Source organism: Schistocerca piceifrons, chromosome 5 (genome assembly GCF_021461385.2).
Source record: "Schistocerca piceifrons isolate TAMUIC-IGC-003096 chromosome 5, iqSchPice1.1, whole genome shotgun sequence".
Lineage (NCBI taxonomy): Eukaryota > Metazoa > Arthropoda > Insecta > Orthoptera > Acrididae > Schistocerca > Schistocerca piceifrons.
Genome location: NC_060142.1, coordinates 361086997 through 361114774, shown reverse-complemented (window position 1 = coordinate 361114774; position 27778 = coordinate 361086997).

Below are 27778 nucleotides of genomic sequence, written 5' to 3'. Positions count from 1 at the left end.
TTTTCTTACTGCACCATGCCGTGCTAAACTCCCGCTATAAAAGTGATATATTATGATACAAGAATCCGTAATGCATCTTATAGGATCTGAAAATTTAATCACATTGGTGAAGACAAACTTACTACTCAATACTAGTACAGCAACATTTTGGACACACTTCGATTACATGTGGCTTCAATCGATATTATTATATATAGAAGTTGACCAATCTACCAAAAAATTTATGCCACCTTGTAACACCATAGCTCTAATGCTGTACCGATTTATTTTGCTTTTGTTTCATTTAATGTTACATTGCTGTGCTTCTGTAAATGTGTTGGTTTGAATAGGTAACACAAAACTGTATACTCCTTTCTTTGCTAAAATTTTGATGTCATGATTTGATTGTATGCTGTGTAGCATATCTCTCGTTTAAATGCTTTGACCCATTTGGAGGGAATAATTTTTGGTAGAAAGGTCAATATGTAAAAATGTTCTGTTTTATTTAATGTGTTTGGTTACTGTTATGTAAATTGCTGATCCTCACTTAGGAATCTTAGTAATTTTGTGTATAAGAGGTAGTGTGGTTCCCCTCGGGAACGGAACTGTGTAGCGCGCGCAAATTGTGGTTGGCCTAGGTGGAAAAGGTGGAACTGATAGTCAGTCAGGGGCGAGCCAGCAGTCAGAGATGAGCTACGAGTCCATGCACTGCCATGTAAAAGACGCATATGGTGCTGGTTCCGAGAGAGGCTTTTCCTGCTTCTTTCCAAGGCCTCGGATGGATGGATAAATAGCTGGAACTATTCTGGAATTTGTATCTATCATCGCCACCAAGAAATGACAGAGTCCAGCAATTCTGCCTGCAAATCCACCTACCAACATGCAGTTACCACCACGTTGCGCAATCACTGTAACGTAATACTATAATGATGTATAGTGAAGGATCAGCTTAATGGATGTGCTAATGTGCTGAAATATAAGGTAATTTGTATCTGAATTTATGTACCTACCTTGATTTTTCTCCTCATCATAACACCTCTCAGGTTCCTCTCAGTTTGAGCTAAAGTGATATCCGAGTGTCCTTACTAAAAGAAATTAAAGCCTAGAGTTTTGCTAATTAATGCCTCTTGAACTTAGTAAAAAGAAAGTTAAAGTTAATGTGGCAATAGAGTGAGTTAAAGTAAATGTTGTTCGATGAAAATAATTTTCCTATTAATACTACTTATTAAAGTGCTGTTGCCAACTGCAAAATTAAAAGTTCTTAAGACTGAGGTTTCTAAAGTTTTGCTTAGCTAATGACCACTTTGATATCTGTAGTAAATTCTAAAAGGTGAGCCAGTTTCTTGCAATTTTGTTAGCATTGTGTTTCGATGTAGTAAAAGTGAGAAAGCTGCCGTGGTGAAACATTATACACTCTTGTTTGCTAAGTGTTTCTCTCTCTTGTGTATTAGAAGGGCATATTAATAGTAATGTTATAAAGACCATTCACTTTGTGTAAGCCCTGAAAGTAATAGTGTGTTTCGGTAGCTGTTATAATTTTGCAAATAGCTTGTGCTGCTCCAGTTGTTAGCTTCAATCTTAAAACATATGTGTGTCAGAGTTCATTGCACTCGCGTGTGGCTAAATCTAGGTTGTGTTTGTCCATTATAGTTACTTATACCTACTTTCATAAACGAGAATGTTAATCTTTCTCTTGCCTAATTAGGCTGGCGACCGTTTTCCTTAATCTGTAAACACTATAGCTAAGCAAAATTTTGTTTGTTACTATTCCAATATTTACGTAATTTTGACTTTCATTTCCGATAAGCCACCTCCGTTAGGAACAACACGGTCAACATAACAAAATTCCTCTGTTGCTTTATACCATAATTGCTATAACAAAATAATTCTGTTTTGCAAACTGCCTCCAGTTTTGAGGTTAAGGTATAGCTATAGCAGACAGGAGTGTTATAACCTGACAGGTGATAACTGGACACTTTCTTCGATAAATTAAGTAAATTCTCGATAAAATCTCAAGTACAAAAATCAACATAGTTTATTGTGGAGGCATAAACATAAACACACACATCGTAATTGTAATTAGTAACACTTCTAGAAAAATCCTTTAGAGTTTTGGCACATCCCTATTGGTCAACAGGGCAACAAGCGTCACTACAATGACTGCAACAGTAACTGACCATGTGACGACACATACGAACAGGGAAAAGTGTGGGTTAGCTATAAAATATCTTGTCCTATCATACCTTTCTAACAAATAATAAAAATAAAATCGAAAATGGAAAAAAATCCCTGAAATGCAGGCCTACAGATGACATTCATCGGAAATAAAAATACAAGATTTTTCAGGAGAAGTAGCAAAAAGTTGGGAATAAGTGTATGAGGAAAGCAACGTAAATTCGAAAGTGTCTAAATTTTCAATACTGCTGATCCTGAACTTTCAAAAGACATTTCCAAGAGCATGCCCATCAGTACCACAGTCTAAGAAAAACAAATGGATTAATAATCCTCTCAAACCCTTAAGCTGTTCCGTTCCATCAAGCAGAGTCATAATGAGGTCGTAAATATCTGTCGTAGGTATAAACAGATGTGTAGGACAGTACAAATTGCTGCAAAAAAGTCATTTAATGACAAAATAATATGCAATAGAGAGAATTAAAGCAAACCATTATGGGATGCAATAAAAAGGAAGACAGAGACAAGAAAAGTCATAATAACGTACTGATAAGGTAAGTTAAAACAGTAAATAATCCACACCACCTAGTGGCGTGAATTATGTGAATGAGCATTTTTCAAGTATTTCAGATAAATTACAACAAAAATCAACATATCACATGTGAATAATAATACACTAAGTACAATGATGTTGCTGTCAGCCGCAGAGCTTAAAACCAATAAAATTTTATCGAAAATAATAATGAAAACGTTAAATCAGTAGGTGTAGATGAAGCACCAATGTGTGTGCTGAAATGATGCCTGGAGAGCGTATAAACTACCTTAACAAACATAATAAATGAATCCTTCACATCAGCGAAATTTCCAGAGTATTTAAAATAGAAAAGAGTTGTACCTCTGCTAAAAAAAACAAGGTGGTACAGAAAACATAGAAAATTACCAGTCCATTTTTCACCTGTCATCATTCTCAGAAATTATATGATCAGTTATGAAGGAAAGATTAACCAATTAGTTGAGGAAATACTGAAATGGATAAAGTACAGAATCAGCCATTTGAATTCACGAAGATGCTCTCAGCAAAGATGAGTGTGTCACCTGTTTTAGATACTTCTAAAATTTTTGATACTCTTTACCATACGATTCTACTAAATAAGGTAGAATCTAAGGAAGATGTCTGTTTCCTGGCATACCTGGTAGAGAAGGTACACAGAGTAGAGATAATGCATACCTCAAATAAATCTAAACTTTTAGTAAAATATCAAAATCCAAATATATTAATACAGGAATTCCTCAAGGTAGCACATGTAGGCCAGCACCATTGCTGATATACATCAATGACTTTCCCACTAGTGATAGTCATGAAGAAAAAAACTTTCTTTGCTGATGACAGCAATTTTATTGACATTGAGAAAACAAGAGAACTCCTTCTGGAGTGAGCAAATGAAACGACAAATACAGAATTTCTAGAAATGAATATTAACTCTCAGGTGAAGTTGTGGGAACAAACCTAGATGCCTGCAAGCAGAATGTCATCATCATGTTGTGCCTCTTATCAGTGTGTAACAGCCAGTGGATTTAGTTACATAGTGATCAAATGTACACTCAATTATCAGCTATGGGCTTCTTCTCTGGGGAAAAAATGCGCAACTACACAAAATGATAACAAGAATAACAGCCCAAAATAGTAGTCGAGCTCTTTGTAAAAATCTGTTCAAAACACAGGATTTTAATTGCGCTGTGTGAGTATATTAACCAATCATTTGTGCACATCAAAAATAACATTGATAATTACTGTACAAACATCTCTGTCCACGAGCATGGAGAAAAAGCTAGACTGAACTTATGTTTACGAATAAACATAAAACTCAAAACAACATCCTCTACCAAAGAATAGCACTGTTCAATAAATTTCCCAAGGAGTTTAGAGAGATTAATAAAGCAAACTTATATGAAAAGGCAGTTAAAAAGTATCTGTTAGGCAATACATTCTGCATATTGATGGATTACTTACGTAACACGGAGTAAGCGTTTGGTAATAAATTTAACGACGATAAAACACTTATCGGTTCATATAACACTTTGGCACAATGTTCTTGTCTTCTTCCTTTCCTTTGTTGGAAAAAGTCTCGTCTTCTTCCTTTTCTCTGTTGGATAAACATACTCCTAAAGCTGTGCATTGAATAACAGCAGCACATTATTGTCTTTGAAACTCAACGTTTCACTTGTTATAGAGGGATGCTCTTTCAGTTTTTAAGGCTAGAAAAATGTAAACCACACGTTGCCGCTATGGTCCTGATGTCAGCTGAAAATGTGTATTACTGTGTTATAGAATAATGTATGTGTAGTGTGTGTAGTGAGTGCAGTGACTGGGAGAGAGAAATGATTGAACAGTGAAGCACTAGCCTTTTACATCAAGAAATAACTTTTTACAAAACAGTATTGTACACTACAGATAGATCGAGTGAGATCGCACTCTCTTATGCAGATTTGCCAAGATCGGAACTTGATATCTCTGCATATAAACAGTTCATAAAAAATTCTGCCATATAGTCCACACAATGAAAGAAGAGCGTTGACAGTTAAAGTGTAGCAGACAGATATTTCGCGCATCTACCACAACCAATCACACAACGCCAGTCTGTAGAGCTCATGCAGAACAGTAGACGCACATTCAGCAAGGCAGACGTGGGGAGAGTGGTAACGGTGGGGGTTATGGGCAGGTGCTGTAGGGTAAGGAAAATTCCGAACGCCGTTCTAAACTGAAACATAAGCTCACATTTTTTTGTAATATTACGTGGAGCCCCTTCATGCTCCTATTTGCATGTGCCCATTCAAAAATATCCGTCACCTGTGCTTTGATTAGCATCTAAAAAGAACTCCACTGAAAATGTAACGAATTCAGTGATTTACTTTCTCGTGGCTTGTTAACCGTTTGTAACTTTCAGGGAAGTGTGCTAAGTGGCGAATTTTGAGTAAACCGTACACATTGCTCTTGTTGCCACGGTAAAATTTGCTTCTTTTTCTAAAACACAGCTGAGTGTACAAAGTGTCACCTCACTAACATACTGAACATAATGCAACTGCGAGACAATTCTGAAACAGTGGTTTATTAAGTTTATTAAGTGAGGAACTGAGGAAAATTAAAGTCAGCAGCTTATGAAAAAGCACATCCTCCGTACAAAAATAAACGTGTAATGAGTTCACTTATGGTGTTCCAAACACCACCGCATTTCTCGTTTCACCAGCTGACGATGGCCCTTTATATTCTTTCATCAAAAAGTCTTTATTTAGTGGAACAACATGACAGATAATGTAGTGTTGCACAATAACCATATTGAAAAATACTGCCCACTTTGCGTGCTATCATTTGCTAAAATCTCATGTGGCTATTTCAAACCGTTTATGAAATATGAAGAATGTTATGTATATTTCATTCTGGCGCTGTCGATGGCTTGCGCTATCACAAGTGGGTGTGCTACGCCAGATCAATTTTCTGGAGACTGGTGACAGATAGAGGCCTTCACGCAAGCCTAAAGAAAAATTCACTATGTTAGCTAACTTTAATACACAGCAACATATTGTGTAATATTTATCAAACTTAACATCATAGCTACCCCTATTTTTCACTATAAACTTTTTCGAATTTCGCATAGTATCTTACTTATATGCAAATATCACAGTAACTATGATAATTAACAAAATGAAACTGACATAAAGCCAAAAGCAACAAAAAATTAGTTTTTTACCAAATAGATTCCAGAAAATCCTTTGAGAAATAGTGCAGGACGTGCGCCTCGATTATGTCACCGCCGACAGGCCGAAAGCGGCTGCCTCTCCTTCCGGACAAACGAATGAACTCGCCCAGCACCTTCGACGAAAACTGGTCACTGCGCATCGGTCACCATATCTGCATGGACCATAAACATCTCTATGACATCGCCTCAGTGTTGCCATAGTCCTGTACTCAATTATTATTGTTGTTAGTCACGTAGCACGAGCAGCCTTTACCGTTTTGCATTTCAGCGCTGCCAGTTGTCAGAGATCTTCTTCCGTGTAAAGTTCGTAAACTGTCCGCCATAGAGTGATGAAGCAGGAACAGAATATCCTGTACGAGACTCAGTTTATAATTTTCTAATACATCACTGCATCCGAAACACCGTTTGTGATTACTGCAGCCAGCACCACCACACAACGACGCGATCACGTCGAGCCTCGCCAGAGTACTCGCCAACCGCGGTGACATGATTTATAACAACGCTGTCTCATGGTGCGACCATCACAGTTTATGACGTAGCCGCTTATCTTCATCTGGTGTGAGCGCTTTCTTTTCCTGCCCTGTCACTGCTGTCACTCTCGTGAGCTATACTTAGTTACCTTTTTCTGGATGTGCTACTTAGCGTCACGCTGGGGTGATCACTGGCTGTTTTTCATCACGCTGCTACGGCTTATTGCGCAGCCGTATGCGTCTTGTTTTTCTCCCACGTGTCGGCAGAGATAATTTGTCGTCTCGCCTCAGGCTGTCGCCACGAAGATGCCTCACTGAGGACGTTCTCTCGTAAGCAACGAAAGCCGCAACTGTACATCAGACCCTCTCCCTAGCTGCTTAAATTCTGCTGTCCAGAATCTTGTTAGAAATGTAGTACCTCAGACGTTCTCCAGAACAACGAAAGACTAAACACAGAAAACATGTGAACACATCCTTGGACGACATAGTCATTGTCATATCAGCATGTTCCAGCAGTGTCTGCTCTATACTGCCTCGAGAGATATATTAAGTCTTTATTAAAAATGAAATTCCTCCAGCTGTACTTAAGATTTTTTATTTACTTCGTTACTAGTTTCGACGTTGCGACAACGCCATCTTCAGGCACGTACACTTTGATGAAATCAGTTGTGTGTGACTCAGGCTAGAAGTCCGAGTGAGATCAACACGTACTCCACATGGAAGGCGGGCAGTAGCTAGTTACTATACCTAACAGCCCAGCTTTGATTCCCTGCTGGGTCGGAGATTTTCTCCGCTCAGGAACTGGGTGTTGTGTTGTCCTCACCATCATCATTTCATCCCCATCGACGCGCAAGTCGCCGAAGTGGCGTCAACTCGAAAGACTTGCACCGGGTGAACGGTCTACCCAACGCGAGGCTTAGCCAATGTCTGTCTGAATGTTCATTAGCGTATCGTGTAAAAATCTGTTGTAAATTGGTCCAGTACTTTTCTAGAATTTTGGTAAGAACGTTAAAAATGGTTTTGTCTTTATATAGATAATAGTAAGCATTTCGTTTGAACACTGTTACATTGCGTCTTCTGATCCAATTGTTGTACGTAAGATACACAATTAGTGTTCATACATGAGATATTACATCACAGGACCTCTGTCTTCCTGTAAAGATTGACATTTCTACACGAACTGACACATAACAAAGTGTCGTACATTTCCGCAGAGGTACCCGTGGTCTAGGGGTAGCGTCTTTGATTCATAATCAAAACATCTTCGGTCCCGGGTTCGATCCCCGCCACTGCCTAAATTTTGATACATAATCAGCATTGGCGGCCGAAGACTTCCGGCATAAGAAGTCAGCCTCATTCTGCCAACGCCCTTGTCAAAGACGGCGGAGGAGCCCTCTCTTGTCCTAGGGGTGGGAAATTGCCCCTAAAGGCGGAAGAATCAGCAATGATCAACGACATGAGGATGCAGAAGGAAATGGAAACCACTGCATTAAAGACACATAACGTGTATCCACAGGACATGTGGCCTGTATTTGAAGAAGTGTCATGATGATCTCTCCATTGGCAAAAGATTCCGGAATAGTCCCCCCTTCGGATCTCCGGGAGGGGACTGCCAAGGGGGAGGTTACCATGAGAAAAAGATTGAATAATCAACGAAAGGATAACGTTCTACGAGGCGGGGCGTGGAATGTCAGAAGCTTGAACGTGGTAGGGAAACTAGAAAATCAGAAAAGGGAAATGCAAAGGCTCAATCTAGATATAGTAGGGGTCAGTGAAGTGAAGTGGAAGGGAGACAAGGATTTCTGGTCAGATGAGTATCGGGTAATATTAACAGCAGCAGAAAATGGTATAACAGGTGTAGGATTCGTTATGAATAGGAAGGTAGGGCAGAGGGTTTGTTACTGTGAACAGTTCAGTGACTGGGTTGTTCTAATCAGAATCGACAGCAGACCAACACCGACAACGATAGTTCAGGTATACATGCCGACGTCGCAAGCTGAAGATGAACAGACAGAGAAAGTGTATGAGGATATTGAAAGGGTAATGCAGTATGTAAAGGGGGACGAAAATCTAATAGTCATGGGCGACTGGAATGAAGTTGTAGGGGAAGGAGTAGAAGAAAAGGTTACAGGAGAATATGGGCTTGGGACAAGGAATGAGAGAGGAGAAAGACTAATTGAGTTCTGTAACAAGTTTCAGCTAGTAATAGCGAATACCCTGTTCAAGAATCACAAGAGGAGGAGGTATACTTGGAAAAGGCCGGGAGGTACGGGAAGATTTCAATTAGATTACATCATGGTCAGACAGAGATTCCGCAATCAGATACTGGATTGTAAGGCGTACCCAGGAGCAGATATAGACTCAGATCACAATATAGTAGTGATGAAGAGTAGGCTGAAGTTCAAGATATTAGTCAGGAAGAATCAATACGCAAAGAAGTGGGATACGGAAGTACTAAGGAATGACGAGATACGTTTGAAGTTCTCTAACGCTATAGATACAGCAAAAAGGAATAGCGGAGTAGGCAGTACAGTTGAAGAGGAATGGACATCTCTAAAAAGGGCCATCACAGAAGTGGGGAAGGAAAACATAGGTACAAAGAAGGTAGCTGCGAAGAAACCATGGGTAACAGAAGAAATACTTCAGTTGATTGATGAAAGGAGGAAGTACAAACATGTTCCGGGAAAATCAGGAATGCAGAAACACAAGTCGCTAAGGAATGAAATAAATAGGAAGTGCAGGGAAGCTAAGACGAAATGGCTGCAGGAAAAATATGAAGACATCGAAAAAGATATGATTGTCGGAAGGACAGACTCAGCATACAGGAAAGTCAAAACAACCTTTGGTGACATTAAAAGCAACGGTGGTAACATTAAGAGTGCAACGGGAATTCCACTGTTAAATGCAGAGGAGAGAGCAGATAGGTGGAAAGAATACATTGAAAGCCTCTATGAGGGTGAAGATTTGTCTGATGTGATAGAAGAAGAAACAGGAGTCGATTTAGAAGAGATAGGGGATCCAGTATTAGAATCAAAATTTAAAAGAGCTTTGCAGGACTTACAGTCAAATAAGGCAGAAGGGATAGATAATATTCCATCAGAATTTCTAAAATCACTGGGGGAAGTGGCAACAAAACGACTATTCACGTTGGTGTGTAGAACATATGAGTCTGCCGATATACCATCTGACTTTCGGAAAAGCATCATCCACACAACTCCGAAGACGGCAAGAGCTGACAAGTGCGAGAATTATCGCACAATCAGCTTAACAGCTCATGCATCGAAGCTGCTTACAAGAATAATATACAGAAGAATGGAAAAGAAAAGTTGAGAATGCGCTAGGTGACTATCAGTTTGGCTTTAAGAAAAGTAAAGGGACCAGAGAGGCAATTCTGACGTTACGGCTAATAATGGAAGCAAGGCTAAAGAAAAATCAAGACACTTTCATAGGATTTGTCGACCTGGAAAAAGCGTTCGACAATATAAAATGGTGCAAGCTGTTCGAGATTCTGAAAAAAGTAGGGGTAAGCTATAGGGAGAGACAGGCCATATACATTATGTACAACAACCAAGAGGGAATAATAAGAGTGGACGATCAAGAACGAAGTGCTCGTATTAAGAAGGGTGTAAGACAAGGCTGTAGCCTTTCGCCCCTACTCTTCAATCTGTACATCGAGGAAGCAATGATGGAAATAAAAGAAAGGTTCAGGAGTGGAATTATAATATAAGGTGAAAGGATATCAAGGTACGATTCGCTGATGACATTGCTATCCTGAGTGAAAGTGAAGAAGAATTAAATGATCTGCTGAACGGAATGAACAGTCTAATGAGTACACAGTATGGTTTGAGAGTAAATCGGAGAAAGACGAAGGTAATGAGAAGTAATAGAAATGAGAACACCGAGAAACTTAACATCAGGATTGATGGTCACGAAGTCAATGAAGTTAAGGAATTCTGCTACCTAGGCAGTAAAATAACCAATGACGGACGGAGCAAGGAGGACATCAAAAGCAGACTCGCTATGGCAAAAAAGGCATTTCTGGCCAAGAGAGGTCTACTAATATCAAATACCGGCCTTAATTTGAGGAAGAAATTTCTGAGGATGTACGTCTGGAGTACAGCATTCTATGGTAGTGAAACATGGACTGTGGGAAAACCGGAACAGAAGAGAATCGAAGCATTTGAGATGTGGTGCTATAGACGAATGTTGAAAATTAGGTGGACTGATAAGGTAAGGAATGAGGAGGTTCTACGCAGAATCGGAGAGGAAAGGAATATGTGGAAAACACTGATAAGGAGAAGGGACAGGATGATAGGACATCTGCTAAGACATGAGGGAATGACTTCCATGGTACTAGAGGGAGCTATAGAGGGCAAAAACTGTAGAGGAAGACAGAGATTGGAATACGTCAAGCAAATAATTGAGGACGTAGGTTGCAAGTGCTACTCTGTGTTGAAGAGGTTAGCACAGGAAAGGAATTCGTGGCGGGCCGCATCAAACCAGTCAGCAGACTGATGACCAAAAAAAAAAAACGTTTCCGCTACGGCACCAGTGTCACGGTGCGCCCTTTTAATTCGACGGATTCTCCAAGCCTTGACGATGCAGCGTGGGAAACAGCCAAACCAGCAGGTACAGCACCGTGGAGTAAACTGATATCGTCGACCATCTGTGCCAATTTACGTGCACAAACAATGATAACACTTGCCAGCAGGTTGTGAACCTAAATTTCATGACTAATAGAAACTATTATTTCTCTTACTTCTTGATAAAGCCGTCGTCACACGCGTGTATTTCAGTGACACTCCTTAGCGACCGGGGACTTGCTGATTTCATTACATAATCGGTGATATTCTGCGCTTCCAGACGGAAGAGAAATATGTGCTTACAGAGCAGTCACTCGTGTAGTTCTGTCAACCAAGAAAGTAAACAGGATGTGGCATAAAGAAATTGTGAGGAATCTGTTGGGCGAAGGGTGTAGTGAAAGTGGCAGAATCTAACAAAATCTAAGTTCGCCGGAGAAGTATTGGTCACCTCCTAGAAGGAGTATCTGACCGCCTTGCAGCGCTGTAGTTGGTATCTGGCACTGAGATGTCCCCACGTGGAGAGGTGACAGAACAGCAGGAGGAGCTGCAGTGTATGGACGTACCCATGACTGCACCATAAATGAAATTGCCCGATTTGTTGGTGTATCAATACATTGTCCAACGTCTTACAAGCAATGAATGCTGTAACACTTGCAGTCATATAACACAACGTAACAACAGTGGTAAAAACGCGACGGGTACTGTGTCACGCCTTGTAAAAGTTAAGTGTCGTTCGACGTTAGCTGCGACACCCCACGGTGGTAGCTTCATCCGCCTGTCGGAAAGAGTGTTCTTGCTCAGCGCCCTTTAGTCTCTTTTTTGCGGATATATGAGGGTTGTGTCATATGTGTATTTGTAGACTCTACGCGAGTGTAATGAATGGCCAGTGATAATTGGTTTGAGACCTGAGAGGAAGTTGCCGCCGTTAGTCAAGGTGATCAATCTCAACCAACCCATCTTGGCAATTATTTAGAAGGGAATTGTATGCAATGGATATATGCTCACTGCAGCATGTAAAGCTGCAGGAGCTCGTTGGACCGAGCAACACAGGAACTTGTCAGTGAGAGACTGCAGTCGTGTTGTGTGTTATCTGAAAAGTGAGATGTTGCCTCTTCTCAGATAATGCGAGGCGTAAAGTCCACCGAAGATTCTATGAGGTGCTGACCCTTATATGTGTGGAGGATGTATTTCGTGGCTGAGGAGGTATGCGTGATGTTTTCGGGGCTTTCTTGTACCATGACTGGGCCCCACTCACCCATGTTACCATGAACATGAACCAGGATGTTTACTGCAACATTACCGATGACTTAGTTCTACATTTTTATGGTGAGTGTGCTGTTAACACATCCGTCTTCCTAGCTGACCATGCGCACACTCTGGTAGCTGTCATAGGATCTAATTATGACTTTGCGGCTTCAGCCGGATATGACATTCCCGAAGAATCCTGTGTACTCTTTTCCTGGGGGAACCGAGGCCATTACTAAGACTAGAGGTCGTGTGACACGATGTTAGTTGATGCCTCCTGAGAGGGGAAAATCTTTTTGTCAGGTATGCTCATCACGGAGAAGCCCTTCAAATGACATTCTTTAAGAGACCGACCAGCGCTCTGCCACTCCACCTTCTAGGCGGATATATCCTATATGTGCCATCGACTGCACAAGAGCTCGCGCACACGACGTGTTCCTCATAAAGATCGGCAGTTGCGGCTACGCCGACCTATGCAGCCGTCTGGGCGGTCTCCTTTGTGCAGCCACAGTCCTGCCGCGGGCCTGCCGTATGAGTAATGCATGACCCGGCGCGGCGCTGCGCGGAGCCGCGAAGCAAAGCCCGAATTTCGCGAGTTTGCTAAGCCTCTAGCAGCAGCAGCCTGGTCGCCTCCAGATTAGGCGCCTGCTGCCGATAGGCCTGAAAAGTTGCCGCAGCCTGCGAATGCCCCGTGCCCTCTGCCCTCCCTTCCTCCCTCCTCCTCGCCGCTAAGCACGAAACGAAACGAGTTTGTAAATCCCGGCTCCACATTGCACCGACCCGACGCTTCAACGTGTGTGGCCGCGCCAAGAGAGCATTTTGCCTCACATATAGGCTCTAAACGTTCCATGAATATTCATGACAGTTTGGAGTATTTCACGCTGCACCACATGTCCCTAGTTGTGCAAGGTGAACCAGAACTTCATCGACAAACTTTCAGAGGTGGTAGTGTGGGCCTAAACAAGAAAAAATATCTGGTAAACCTTAAGAGCTATGAGCACTAGTTCAGTAGAAGGGATGTGTTTCACAGCAGAGAAGATGAACAAGCGCTCATAGTTCTTAAGGTAATGTACTTTAATGTTTACTGGACATTTCCTTCTTGTTTTGGTCCATAAAACTCTCAAAGTTTGTCGTTGGAGTTCTGGTTCATCTCCTTTACTCACTGCAGAGATTACGAATAAGATGAAACCGTGGACAGAAACAGCTCAGTTACTATATGTTTTGTCGTTATAGAAAATGCCATCGTTGTTCCAAAGAACACGTGACAATATCACATGAAAGATGAAATGTCGATCTGAGGAACAAAACGTTTCATCTTTCTACGATCATATAATCAAAACGAATTCACCAGCATTTTGCACTGTGGATCGTTACGGTGTCTTAAGCGCTATCTCGTCCAAAGAGCCGTTAGCGGCTGTACCTCTCCTTAGCGAGTCCCCTGTCCAGCTGGTTGGTTACCAATTGTCCCACTCGCTGAACACCTCTGCCGATATGTAACATTAATGACGCAGGCAGTGCCTGCCGTAATAGGCAACACGGTGAGCCGTTTTAACTTTGATTCAACCGATTACTTGACAGATGGCTTACGTGTAATGACTATTATGCAGGTATTTTTGTCTTGTTGATGATCAGTGAGACTGGGGTAAATAAAGAGCCTAGTCCCCTGGAATAACACCAGGGTGTCAGGCCTGGTGGCGTCACGAGACGAACTGATCATTGTATGCTTTTTTTCGCAAGATATCACCTAGCGCGGTGGGAGGGAGCAGGTTGGACTCGAACTGGAAATATCGCAGCATATTCTGCTCCTTAAGAATAGTGTATCACAACATCTCCTTCTCTTGATGGCTGAGTACTTGCTTCACTTTACTTGTGGCGATGACTTCACCGACCATACGGCAGCTCTACGATCCTCTTCCACATATTTCTGTTGAATAAATTTTTTGTTCGTTCGGGGTTAATGTTCATCCCAGCCGCGTCCTCACAGATGTTATCTTGTTTCCTAATTCTGGGTCTTCTTCTTCCTCTCGTTCCATCTAATATCCTGCCAAATGAAGGCCGAGTGATGAAATTTTCTTCCATTAGCACAATTCGAAACGGACTCGTTTGAGTCGACTGCCGTCGCATGGTGTGCGTGAACCGTCTGTGCTCGCAAAGGGAGTACGTTGCTGACTGGCCACAGATGTAGTGGATGGTCAGCTTTACTAAGTGCAGATTCTATTCTTTAGCTCTTGATATTTATCGTACCCATACCTCGACCATTAACATCTCAAAAATGGTTCAAATGGCTCTGAGCACTATGGGACTTAACATCTGTGGTCATCAGTCCCCTAGAACTTAGAACTAATTAAACCTAACTAACCTAAGGACATCACACACATCCATGCCCGAGGCAGGATTCGAACCTGCGACCGTAGCAGTCGCGCGGTTCCGGACTGAGCGCCTAGAACCGCTAGACCACCGCGGCCGGCATTAACATCTCACTAACCTCCAAGATCGTAAAGATGATTGGCCGCTTCGGCTTTCTAAGATCAATCACAGTGGAGTAATATACAGCAACTACTGATCACTCGACAGTTACTTGCCCGTTTAAGACACTGATTCCGCTGTACATCCGCTATCTTTCATTCACCAAACTCTGACAAATTCATCCTCATCATTAAAGGTCCCAATAGCCAATCCGGCGTGGCTACTACCCCGCTGAGTGTTGTAACTGTACAAGCGACCGCACAAATTAATCCAGGTGGGGGCAAAATTCTAAAACTGACCTTTTTTTATATAAACGGCTCAGGAGTTTGAGAACGTATGATACCTAATCCACTCACTATTTTTTAAGCGTTGATTACTTTTATATCTAAATGAAGTACTGAATTCAACTTTTCATCTTGAGACATTTTCAGACTTTTTAATATGTACTGTCTTATTTCATTTTGAAATGATGGCATTCACTTTATGTGCACTGAACTTTTTTCTGAAATTAAAAAAAATCGCTCTGGAAATATAAGACTTTTTTAATGCAAAAATCTTTGCCAAGGTACAACATGGTTGGTAATGTACGTAGGAAGAAATATCCCATTAACATTTAAAAGTGCTGCAATCGAGAAAATCTGGTCAGTACTGTAATTAATAGTCTATGTAGTACATTATTACTCCACTGCACTCCAATAATCAATAAGTGAAATAAAATTAAAAATAAGTGATACCAAAATCCCGCTAGAAGTTGAAAAATTTAGAAATAGAAGACATTTCCAAGTAGGGAAAGTTGTCAAAAAGTTCAAGAAACTAATCTTTTGCAGTTATCGTGTCTTTCGTAGTAGAAGACCTCCCTCCGTTTCAAGATGCAAGATGGTACATGACTGACGTAGTATGGCTTAACCGTCACACTCTAAGTAACTAATTTTAAAAACATACCTGAAGAATTAACAATATCATCCAATAGCTTTAATACATTATACAGTTATATTTACAAACTCTGAATAAAACACAACCTCGAACCAACACCAAAAACAACAGAAAACGCCGGAAACTGCTTATGGCGGGCGCTAGTGGTCTTTGCTTCATCTGATTCTAAGATCAGTCACTAGGCTGAAATACCGACTAGGAAAGGTCCCGTATTAATATGGATATGAATGGCACCTTATCGATTCGACATGCTGGAATTACATTCCTCTTGCAATACAACAATACAATCCAGCAAAACCAGCGATGTATTCATCAAACATATATTCTTTTCTTAAAGTTAACATTTACACTCCAAATAAGAAATCGGAAACAGACGAAAAGCAGATTTACTGAGAAAATTCTGTTGGACAGTAACATAACTAACCAGCAAAAAATCCATGTTAAATTTCCCTTGAGTGAAGTAACAGAAAATAAAAAAATCTCAGTCAACTGTCATGCCATGTATGAAACATTGCCTACAAAACTTCACTCTAGACCACTTTCCGAGACCTTCGAGTGATAAAGAATTTTCTGTAAATACTTTCGTTTTTAAAATGGAGAAATATACATGTTATATAGTTTTCGAAAGTGATACAGTAACCTACGAATTAATAACAACTCAGTGAGACTATTTCTACTAGTTATTTCGATTAACTTTATTCAAGTAATAACAAAGCAATTCTCAATGCATCGTGCCTGACACCTACAACTCCTTCTCAGAACGGAAAGCTAACTCTCCTCTTTGAGGGTAGACACTTGTTACAGAACGTGCAGCACTTCTCTCCCTAGCGACACTTGCTACACAAACAAATTGTACTTCCGTCTGAAATCAACCAAAAGAAAATGTGTGCAATACACTTAGGCCTATCGGTTATAAATGACTTGATTGCTGGATTCCTTGCATAAGAACTTGTCGAAACTGTAAGACTTCAGATTGCCAACGCTTTTTTTCTAACCACTGCCACCGATAATAATAATAAAAATAACAAAATCACAGTGCAAGGCATGCAGCAAAGCAAAATCCATTACATACTTGCTGTTGCGTTGTGCTGTCAGTAAATCCGTTCATTCTAGCGAATTGAATAATGAAGCAATTTCTGGCCTACCGTGGGAACTATCTACAACCTAGAGAAGATAATGAATCAGATAGTTGAGCATAAATAATTTATACGTATCATTTCTACTCTGATAGATGCATCGCACAAAATATGACTGAAGTGGGTGCACTACGTAAGGAAGATGCTGTCCATACATTAGTTTCACAAGCTGCTGTAACCGCCACCACACTGTGTCACTCGTTAATGCTAGTATTTGAAAAAATTTAATTACTGGTTACTTAAGTCATCAGTATTACAATCTTATGAAACAGTGGTATGCCATGAATTCCTCTCCTCTGCTAACCTCTTCATCTCAGAGTGACACTTGCAACCTACGTCCTCATTTATTTGCTGGATGTATTCCAATCTCTGTCCTCCTCTACAGTTTTTGGCCTCCACAGCTCCCTCTATTACCATGGAAGTCATTCCTTCACGTCTTAACAGATGTCCTATAATCCTGTCCCTTCTCCTTATCAGTGTTTTCCACATACTTCTTTCCTCTCCGATTCTGCGCAGAACCTCCCAATTCCTTACCTTATCAGCCCACCTAATTTTTAACATTCGTCTGTAGCAACACATCTCAAATGCTTCGATTCTCTTCTGTTCCGGTTTTCCCACAGTCCTTGTGTCACTACCATACAATGGTGTACTCCAGACGTACAATCTCAGAAGTTTCTTCCTCAAATTAAGGTCGATATTTGATATTAGTAGATTTCTCTTGGTCAGGAATGCCCTTTTTGCCATGCTTTTTGACATGCTCTCGATATCCTCCTTGCTCCGTCTGCCTAGACAACAGAATTCCTTAACTTCATTTACCCTGTGACCATCAATCCTGGTGTTAAGTTTCTCGGTGTTCTCGTTTCTACTACTTCTCATTGCCTTCGTCTTCCTTCGATTTATTCTCAGTCCATACTCTGTACTCATTAGACTATTCATTCCGTTCAGCAGATCATGAAATTCTTCTTCACTTTCGCACAGGATAGCAATGTCATCAGCGAATCGTATCTTTGATATCCTTTCATCTTGAATTTTAATTCCACTCCTGAACCTTTCTTTTATTTCCGTCATTGCTTTCTCGATGTACAGATTGAACTATTGGGACGAAAGGCTACAGTCTTGTCTTACACCCTTTTTAATACGAGCACTTCGTTCTTGGTCGTCCACTCTTATTATTTCCTCTTGGCTGCTGTACATATTGTATATGACCCGTTTCTCCCTATAGCTTACCCCTACTTTTCTCAGAATTTCGAACATCTTGCACAATTTTACATTGTCTAACGTTTTATTTAGGTATAAAAATCTTATGAACGTGTCTTGATTTTTCTTTAGTCTAGCTTCCATTATTATCTGCAACGTCAGAATTGCCTCTCTTACCTTTCCTAAAGCCAAACTGATCATCATCTAGCGTATCCTCAATTTTCTTTTCCTGTATATTATTCTTGTAAGCAGCTTGGATGCATGAGTTGTTAAGCTGATTGTGCGATAATTCTCGCGCTTTTCAGCTCTAGCCGTCTTCAGAATTGTGTGGATGATGCTTTTCCGAAAGTCAGATAGTGAGTCGCCCGACTCATACATTCTACACACCAACGTGAATAGTGGTTTTGTTGCTACTTCCTTCAACCCCAATGAGTTTAGAAATTCTGATGGAATGTTATCTATCCCTTCTGCCTTATTTGATCTTCAGTCCTCCAAAGCTCTTTTAAATTCTGATTCTAATACTGGATCCCCCATCTCTTCTAAATCGACTCCTGTTTCTTCTTCTATCACATCAGAGAAATCTTCCCGCTCATAGAGGCTTTCAGTGTATTCTTTCCAACTACCCGCTCTCTCCTCTGCATTTAGCAATGGAATTCCCGTTGCACTCTTAATGTTACCACCCCTGCTTTTAAGTTCACCGAAGGTCGTTTTGACTTTCCTATATGCCGAGCTAGATCTTCCGACAAGCATTTCTTTTTCGATTTCTTCACATTTTTCATGCAGCCATTTCGTCTTACCTTCCCTGCACTTCCTGTTTATTTCATTCTTCAGCGCCTTGTCTTTCTGTATTCCTGCGTTTCCCGTAACATTTTTCTACTTCCTCCTTTCGTCGGTCAATTGAAGTATTTCTTCTGTTACCCATGGTTTCTTCGCAGTTACCCTCTTTGTACTTACATTTTCTTTCCCAACTTCTGTGATGGCCCTTTTTAGAGACGTCCATTCCTCTTCAACTGTACTGCCTACTGAGCTATTCCTTATTGCTGTATCTACAGCCTTAGAGAACTTCAACCCCTTCGCAATTTCTTAGTACTTCCGTAACCCACTTCTTTGCGTATTGATCATACCTGACTAAGGTCTTAAAATTCAGCCTATTCTTCATCACTACTATATTGCGATCTGAGTCTATATCTGCTCCTGGGTACGCAGTATCTGATTTATGAATCTCTGTCTTACCATGATGTAATCTAACTGATATCTTCCCGTATCACCTGCCCTTTACCAAGTATACCTCTTCCTCTTGCGATTCTTGGACGTAGTATTCGCTATTACTAGTTGAAACTTGTTACAGAACTGAATTAGTCTTTCTCCTCTCTCATTCCTTGTTCCAAGCCCATACTCTACTGTAACCTTTTCTTCTACTCCTTCCCCTACAACTGCATTCCAGTACCCCGTGACTATTAGATTTTCATCACCCTTTACATATTGTATTACCCTTTCAATATCATCATACACTTTCTCTGTTTCTTCATCTTGAGCTTGCGACGTCGGCATGTACACCTGAACTATCGTTTCCGCTGTTGGTTTGCTGTCGATTCTGGTAAGAACAATCCCGTCACTGAACTGTTCACAGTGTTTACTCCTCAGAATATGTTAATTTATCTCTTTGTGGGTAATTACTCCCAGGTGCGAGACTCCTGCTATGGACCATATTAACTGATTTACTGCATTATTTTCGTATCTTCTAATTAATGTTGACTATCGTAATGAAAACTGGACTAAAGATATTTTTAAAACTATATTTTGTTAGTTGTTTCAGTGAATCGTAACCGAGAGACAGCATTCGACTAGATAAACGTGCAAAACCTACGTAAACGATCTTAGTTAGAGTCTACAACAGTGTATTTCCCTCGTAAAACTGAACCTAGAGTCAACGAGCCGCTAAGAGTATGTAGACAAACAATCCGTGCCCTTGCATGTTGGACAGACCCTTACTGCATCTCTGTTAAAGGCTCTGCAAGAAAGCGGGAAAGAAATTATTTTGGACTTTATTTCGGCACTTTCCTTCAAAGGTTAATATCCTACTTGAATGCAGAACAAGAATCCAAAACGCCATCGTGCCAAAAAAAAGCTTAATTTCCCGTGAAAGGCGAAACAACGAAACAAATCCAAGTTATGCATTAACTGCTAAAGCCATTGTACTTCGTGTTGTGCTCGAAAAAGGTAGATCTTCTAGGATGACAGCTGATCATTGCCAGAAATACATGACAATATTGTAGTTAATACGAAGTATATAGCCTAAATCCTGTGCAGGTTCAAGAGCCCTTCTTGCCCCCCCCCCCCCCTCCCCCTTCCCTCCCAATCCACCGTAATACCGCCATGGCGGAAGTATACGCTTGTCATCCAGAACATTATGACTACCGATGTACTATGGGCATAACCCCGTCCAGGCGATAACAGGGCCATCTGGCGAGGAATGACTGCTAGTCAGACCTACGCCTGTGCTTGTAGTATCAGTGAACGTGCTGTCCGTATACAGAATGGGGAAGGCGTGGAACCTATTTGTTTGATCAAGGGCATATTGTGATGGCCCGGAGGCTGGGAAAGAGCATTTCCGGAACTGCACGACTTGTCACGTGTTCGAAGAGTGCTGTGGCAAGTGTCTTAAACATGTGACGAAATCAAGGTGAAACCACGGTCCAGATGTCTTAGGGTTGGACGGCCTCCCATTACTACAGGTGTCGCACGTCGTAGGCTGGGTAGACTGGTGAAATAGGACAGGCGGTGGACTGTGGTGGAATTACCATCAGACTTTAATGCTGGGCAGAGTATAAGTGTGCCTGGACACACAGTGCACCGAACACTTCTAACGACGTTCCTCTGCAGCCGACGACTAACGCGTATGTCAATGTCAGCACCACGGCATCGGTAAATACGACTGAAATGGACACGTGACCATCGGCTCTGCACGTTGGCCCAGTGTCAGAGCGTTGCACTATCTGATGAATCCAGGTACCTTCTTCAGCACGCCGATGGGAGCGGGCAAATCCGTCGTCTTCCAGCTGAACAGCTCCTTGACACCTGTACTGCAGAACGGAGACAAGCTGGCGCAGGCTTCATTATGTTCTGGGGAAGATTTACGTAGGCATCCATGGGTCCAGTGTAGCTCGTGCAAGGCACAATGACGGCCAAGGAATATCGTACACTGGTTGCAGCCCACGTACACCTCTTCACGACTACCAAGCTTTCCGACGGCAGTGACATTTTTCAATAAGATAATGCGCCATGTCACAATGCTGAGTGCAATGGAGTGGTTCGAGGAACACGGTTTCATCTTCAGATTTGTAGAAATCGCCCCCGAGAAACATCTTTCATTCAGAAACACAGCACAGGTACTGAAATTGAAACCATGTTTTTGGCACCTTCTTCTGTAGTGGTCAATCCAAGGATTGGTTTGCAACACCTACAATGGCAGCTTGTCTCCATTCTGTGCGTCTTTCAGCTTTTCTCTTCATTTCTTTACAGGTGTCACATCCCACATCTTTCACGATTTGATCCATGTACCTCAGTCGTGGTCTTCCTCTTGGTCTTTTTCCCTCGACATATCCCTCTATGATTGTGTTCAGGAGTCCTTTATGTCTTAGTAGATGGCCTGTAAATTGCACTCTTCTTTTAACAATGAAACTCCAGAAGCTTCTCTTCTCACCTGCTCTTTCCAGAACCACTTCGTTTGTGACCTTGTCGATCCATTTTATTTTGATCATGGGTCTATAGCACCACATTTCAAAAGAATTTAGCTTCTGCTGTTCCTCTGTCCCGAGAGTCCATGTTTCACACCCATAGCATTCCACACTCCACACATATGATTTCAAAAATCTTTTCCTGGTTTCAAGGCTTATGCTCTTAGATGTTAATATGTTTTTCTTCTTGTTAAAAGCAGCCTTTGCTTGAGCTTTTCTACTTCTCACTTCTGCCTTGCTCCTTCCATCCCTGGTAATATTACTGCCCAGATAAGTAAATTTATCAACTTGTTCAAGCAGTTCATTGCCTACATGAACTTGGACTTTCACTTGATCTTCTTTGTCGCATGCCATTACTTCTGTTTTTGCTTTATTAATTCTCATATTATATTCTTCACCCATAACCTACCAGCTTTAAAATGCACACATCCAGGCAAAATTGCCATTAATGAGAATATGAATGTAGAAACAGAGCTACAGTTTCTCACTTCATCGTGGAACTATGAACCAACATGAATAAGGCACATCGGGTACCATATTTGACGTGTAACTCCTCCTCCCTCTCTCTCCATTTCTTCCTCCCCTCCTCTCTCTGCCCATCTTGCTACGTCCATTTCCTCTCCATCCTTCCCTGTCCACCTACTCCTCCCTCTCTTTTGATCTTGAGCATTGTTTAGTTTTATTGAAAATTCATATTGCGTAGTAGTATTCCAATCATAAGCTGACAAGTAACAGACACAACTTTTTTGTTTTCTGTAAAAGGCAATTCCAAGGAAGAAAACAAAAGAGCACATTGTTGTGCATACAATTTTTGTATATATATATATATATATATATATATATATATATATATATATATATATATATATAATGAGAGAGGATATGTATGCAAGAAACAGTTTTTCTTATGGTTTAAATGCCCTACTATAGTAGCTAAAACCGACAGCGAGAAAGAAAAGCCGGCCGAGCGGCTCTAGGCGTTTCAGTCTGGAACCGCGTGACCGCTACGGTCGCAGGTTCGAATCCTGCCTCGGTCATGGATGTATTTGATGTCTTTAGGTTAGTTAGGTTTAAGTAGTTCTACGTTCTAGGGGACTGATGACCTGATGTTAAGTCCCAGAGTGCTCAGAGCCATCTGAACCTTTTTTTTTTTTTTCGAGAAAGAAAAAAAAACGCACATATTCACGGCAGAGCAAAGCATAGCATTTTCTTTCTCGCAGTCTGTTTTAACACAAAACCAGTATGACGTTTAAGAAAATACGCAAACTATGACCGTATGATTGCAGATTCCTGTAAAAATTTGAAATAATTTTCTGAAGAAATTTTCGAAATTGTTGCTAACAACATTTCCCTGTTACAAATTTTATAAGCAATTGTATGTTATATACAACAATATATGACCTGTTTCCCTCCGAACGCTTATTAAAGCAAGGTTTAAAATTTTGAAGTAAAGCAGCGAAGAACATTTTGACATTTCTGGTAACAATCTTCCCCTTTCGTAGGTTGCATATATATATATATATATATATATATATATATATATATATATATATATATATATGCTATATTCAAGCGAATGTTTATTAGGGTGTCTTGTAAAAATGCGAATAAATCAGTAAAGAACTTTTCGAGATTTTTGGTAATTTTCTTCTTTGTATGCATATGATAAGAAATATATAGCCTCTGTCCGTCCGAATGTTTATCAGAATAGCGAGCAAAAATTTGAAGTAAATCGGTCGAGTACTTTTTGAAATTTTTTGTATCGTTTCCTCTTACTGCGTTAAATCTGTATCTACCCATATAAATGAAACAGCAACTCTTCGCAAATGCTGAATATGGGAATTGGTGAGACGTCCCAATCTCCTTCTCAACCCTCTCTCTTCCATATCCCCCTCCCCCTCTCATGGCCATCTACTCCTCCTCCCTCTTCTCTGTGTCTCCCCCTCTCTCTGTCCAGATCCTATTCGTTATCTCTCTCCCGCTGTTCTATTTGTAAGGATAGTAGCTTCAGCGACAGTAGGGTGCGTAGTCTTAATCTGAAAATGGTAAGATTACAAGATTTCGAGCAATTCAAATTCCTTAGTAGTATGCTAATCGTAAGCCAACAAGCCATAAATACAATTTTTCTGTTTTCTGTTAAAAACTGACTACGGGGATGAAAACAAAACAACACATAGTTGTATACAGGGTGTCCCAGATATCTTGTCCACCCAAAATATCTCTGGAACAATAACAGCTATTGGAAAACGACTTTCACCGGTATCAATGTAGAGCTGGGGCCCATGAATGTACAAATTTGGAAACATTCTAAAACGAAAGCATATGTGTTTTTTAACACAAACTTATGTTTTTTTTAATGGACCTCCTATATTTTATCTTCAGCAATCCATAGCATGACAAAGCACATACACAATGGCGTTGATTGCATCGCAATATTCCCATTACATCCCGAGATATTGAGACGCGAAGTTGACGCTTGAAACACCCAACATGCGCTGCTAGCGTACGTCCTGAGGCTCAGGCGTGAACCCCATGCTGCCCGTAATCGCGATGTGATTGACAAGTAAGTGTCCCTCTTGATAAGTATGGAGGTGTGATTACACACACACATACATTATATATATATATATATATATATATATAAACATCATATATATATATATATATATATATATATATATATATATATATATATATATATATATATATATATGATGTTTATGGTGATCTCTACTCCAATTTTCTGTACAGGTTCCGGAGCTCTCGGACCCGCGGTGATGCAAAACCTGTACAGAAAATTGGAGTAGAGATCACCATAAAAATCATTTTCACCCCTTTTATTGATTTTGAAAACCACACGTTGCATGTTGTACCACCATACAGCCAAACCTTCAGAGGTGGTGGTCCAGACTGCTGTGTACACCGTTACCTCTAATACCCAGTAACACATCCTCTTTCATTGCTCCTTGCCTGTATTCGTCGTGACATACTGTCAACAAGTTCATCAAGGGACTGTTCGTTCAGATTGTCCCACTCCTCAACGGCGATTCGGCGTAGATCCCTCAGAGTGGTTGGTGGGTCACGTCGTCCAGAAACAGCCCTTTTCAATCTATCCGAGGCACGATTGATTGGGTTAGTGTCTGGAGAACATGCTGGCCGTTCTAGACGAGCGATGTCGCTATCCTGTGCACGATGGGGGCGAGTATTGTCGTCCATGAAGACGAATGTGTCGTCAATATGCTGCTGATATGGTTGCACTATCGGTCAGAGGATGGCATTCGCGTATCGTACAGCCGTTACGGTGCCTTCCATGACTACCAGCGGCGTACTTCGGCCCCACATAATGCCACCTCAAAACAGCGGGGAATCTCCACCTTGCTGCACTCGCTGGACAGTGTGTCTAAGGCGTTCATCCTGACTGGGTTACTTCCAAACACGTCTCCAACGATTGTCTGGTTGAAGGCATATGAGAAACTCATCGGTAGAGAGAACGTGATGCCAGTCCTTAGCGGCCCACTAATCATGTTGTTTGGCCCATCTGTACCGCGCTGCATGGTGTCGTGGAACCAAAGATGGACCTCGCCATGGACGTTGGGAGCGAAGTTGTGCATCCTGCAGCCTATTGTGCACAGTTTGAGTCGTAACACGACGTCCTGTGGCTGCACTAAAAGCATTATTCAACATACTGTCGTTGCTGTCAGGGTTCCTCTGAGCCATAATCCGTAGGTAGCAATCATCAACTGCGGTAGTAGCCCTTGGGCGGCCTGAGCGAGGCATGTCATCGATAGTTCTGTCTCTCTGTATCTCCTCCATACCCGAACAACATCGCTTTGGTTCACTCCGATACGCCTGGACGCTTCCCTCGTTGAGAGCCCTTCCTGGGAGAAAGTAACAATGCGGACACGATCAGACACGGTATTGACTGTCTAGGCATGGCTGAACTACAGCCAACACGATCCGTGTACCTCCTTCCTGGTGGAATGACTGGAACTCATCGGCTGTCGGACCCCCTCCGTCTAATAGGCGTTGCTCATGCATGGTTGTTTACGTCTTTGGATTTAGGATTCAAAATGGTTCAAATAGCTCTAAGCACTATTGCATTTAACATCTGAGGTCATCAGTCCCCTAAAAGTCCATTCACCGAAACAAGAGACGTACTGTAAACACGGCAAAGCGCATGGCCACAGCGCTGCCGTCGAAGGGTGTACAAGGCAGGGGCGTCAGACATTAAAAAAATAAAAAGTCTTGTTTTTTTATAATTTGGCGCCTGAACATGATAAAGTGATCCGAGAACTACCTTCCGACACCTTTTTTTACATTACATTAAAAGATATTGTCACTGGAAAAGAGAAATATTTAAGCCTTCAGGTACAGTTGTTTTTTCGCGTTACGCTATATTTATCACGCCATATATCTTAAACTGTGTGTCGCACAGAAAAATAATTTTATAATTGCCTTCAGTACTATATGTTGATGACGTATGCAAATTTTCTGCCCAATAGTCAGTAATAGTGAAGTAATAAATTAAAATCTCACGTTTGATGCAGAACTTTTACCAAATCATCATCCGAAATATAGTAAGCGACAAACTTTTCCCCTTTAAGTTTTTTTTGTGGGAGTGTAAGCAAGAAAAGTTTCAGAAAGGTTTGAATTTAATTTTGTAGTTGGTTCGAATGCGATGGGTTAAACCGTTTGTCCTTTATGAGCGATGCATTGTGCGGTTCGCAGGCGCGGCGCTCAGTCAGTGTGGCCGTCTGAGTTGCAGGTGTGAGCTCGTTAATGGGTGTTGTACAGCGGCGATTTCAGGATATCTTAAGTTCATCTGTAAAGACGCTTGAAACACTAGTTGTTGATTATTAGACTAATTATATGTTTTTGTAGTCACACTGAGCATTCACTGTTTATGTGCGATCCAATATCATCGCATGGTTTCTTATTTTATACATTCACTTATTTCATTAGCATCACATACGGCTGTCCTCATTATGTCATCCACGGATTCAGCGAGCGAGGTCGACGTGTCAGTTCTGAGTCCACCAAAGAAGCGAGCAAAGAAGAAATCATTAAGTTCTTCTGAGAAGCACATGGTGCATAATGTGTATAAAACGAAACTGTTACATCCAGAGTAGTCGATGAGTGGCATTGTTTCGAAAACAGCTGCAGCTACAGGTGTTGGACGTTCTTCAGTGTATCGTGTGATAAGTGAGTACAAGGCCACACACTCTTTGAAGTCTCCCAAGAAAGGAAAATTACGACAGAAACTTTCCGAAAGTTTTGATGACTTCGATAGAAATGCGATACGAAGGAAAGTACATGATTTTTTTTTTCGTAACGAATTGCCAAGAACTGACAAAGTGCTAAGAGTCGTGAACGAAGATGCAGATCTGGGCAATTTTCGGAGAACTACATTTTATAAGTTATTGAGAGAAATGAATTTCAAATATGTCCAGCGTGGGCGCGATAACATGCTAATAGACAGGGATGACATCATTTTATGGAGGCGGCGTTGTCTTCGAACCATTAAACGGTTGAGAGATGATGGCAGACCCATTTACTATTTGGACGAGACGTGGGTGAAAGCAGGACATACCCGAAGTTACGTCTGGGTAGATGACACTATAAATTCCTCAAAACAAGCGTTTCTGACCGGATTATCCACCGGTAGCAAGGGCCCATCAGGTAAAGGAAAACGTCTGATTATCGCACACATTGGCAGCAAAGCAGGGTTCGTTGAAGGCTGTTTGTGGACTTTCGAATCCAAGAAAAGTGGAGATTGTCATGAGGAGATATGCGCCGAAACCTTCGAGAAGTGGTTTCAAGATGCTCTTCCTCTGCTTCAGGAAAATGCAGTTATTGTTCTTGATAACGTGCCGTACCACACTCGGAGAAAAGAAAAAGTTCCCAATGCGAATTCCAATAAGCACGAAATATCAGAGTGGTTAAAATCTAAAAACATCGATTTCGAAGACGGTATGTTGAAGGAAGACCTTTTAGATATAGTTAATCACAGAACAGCGCACAACGAATACGCAATAGATGAAATGGCGAAGAATGCAGAGAGAACTGTTCTCAGAATTCCTCCGTACCACTGTGAGTTAAACGCCA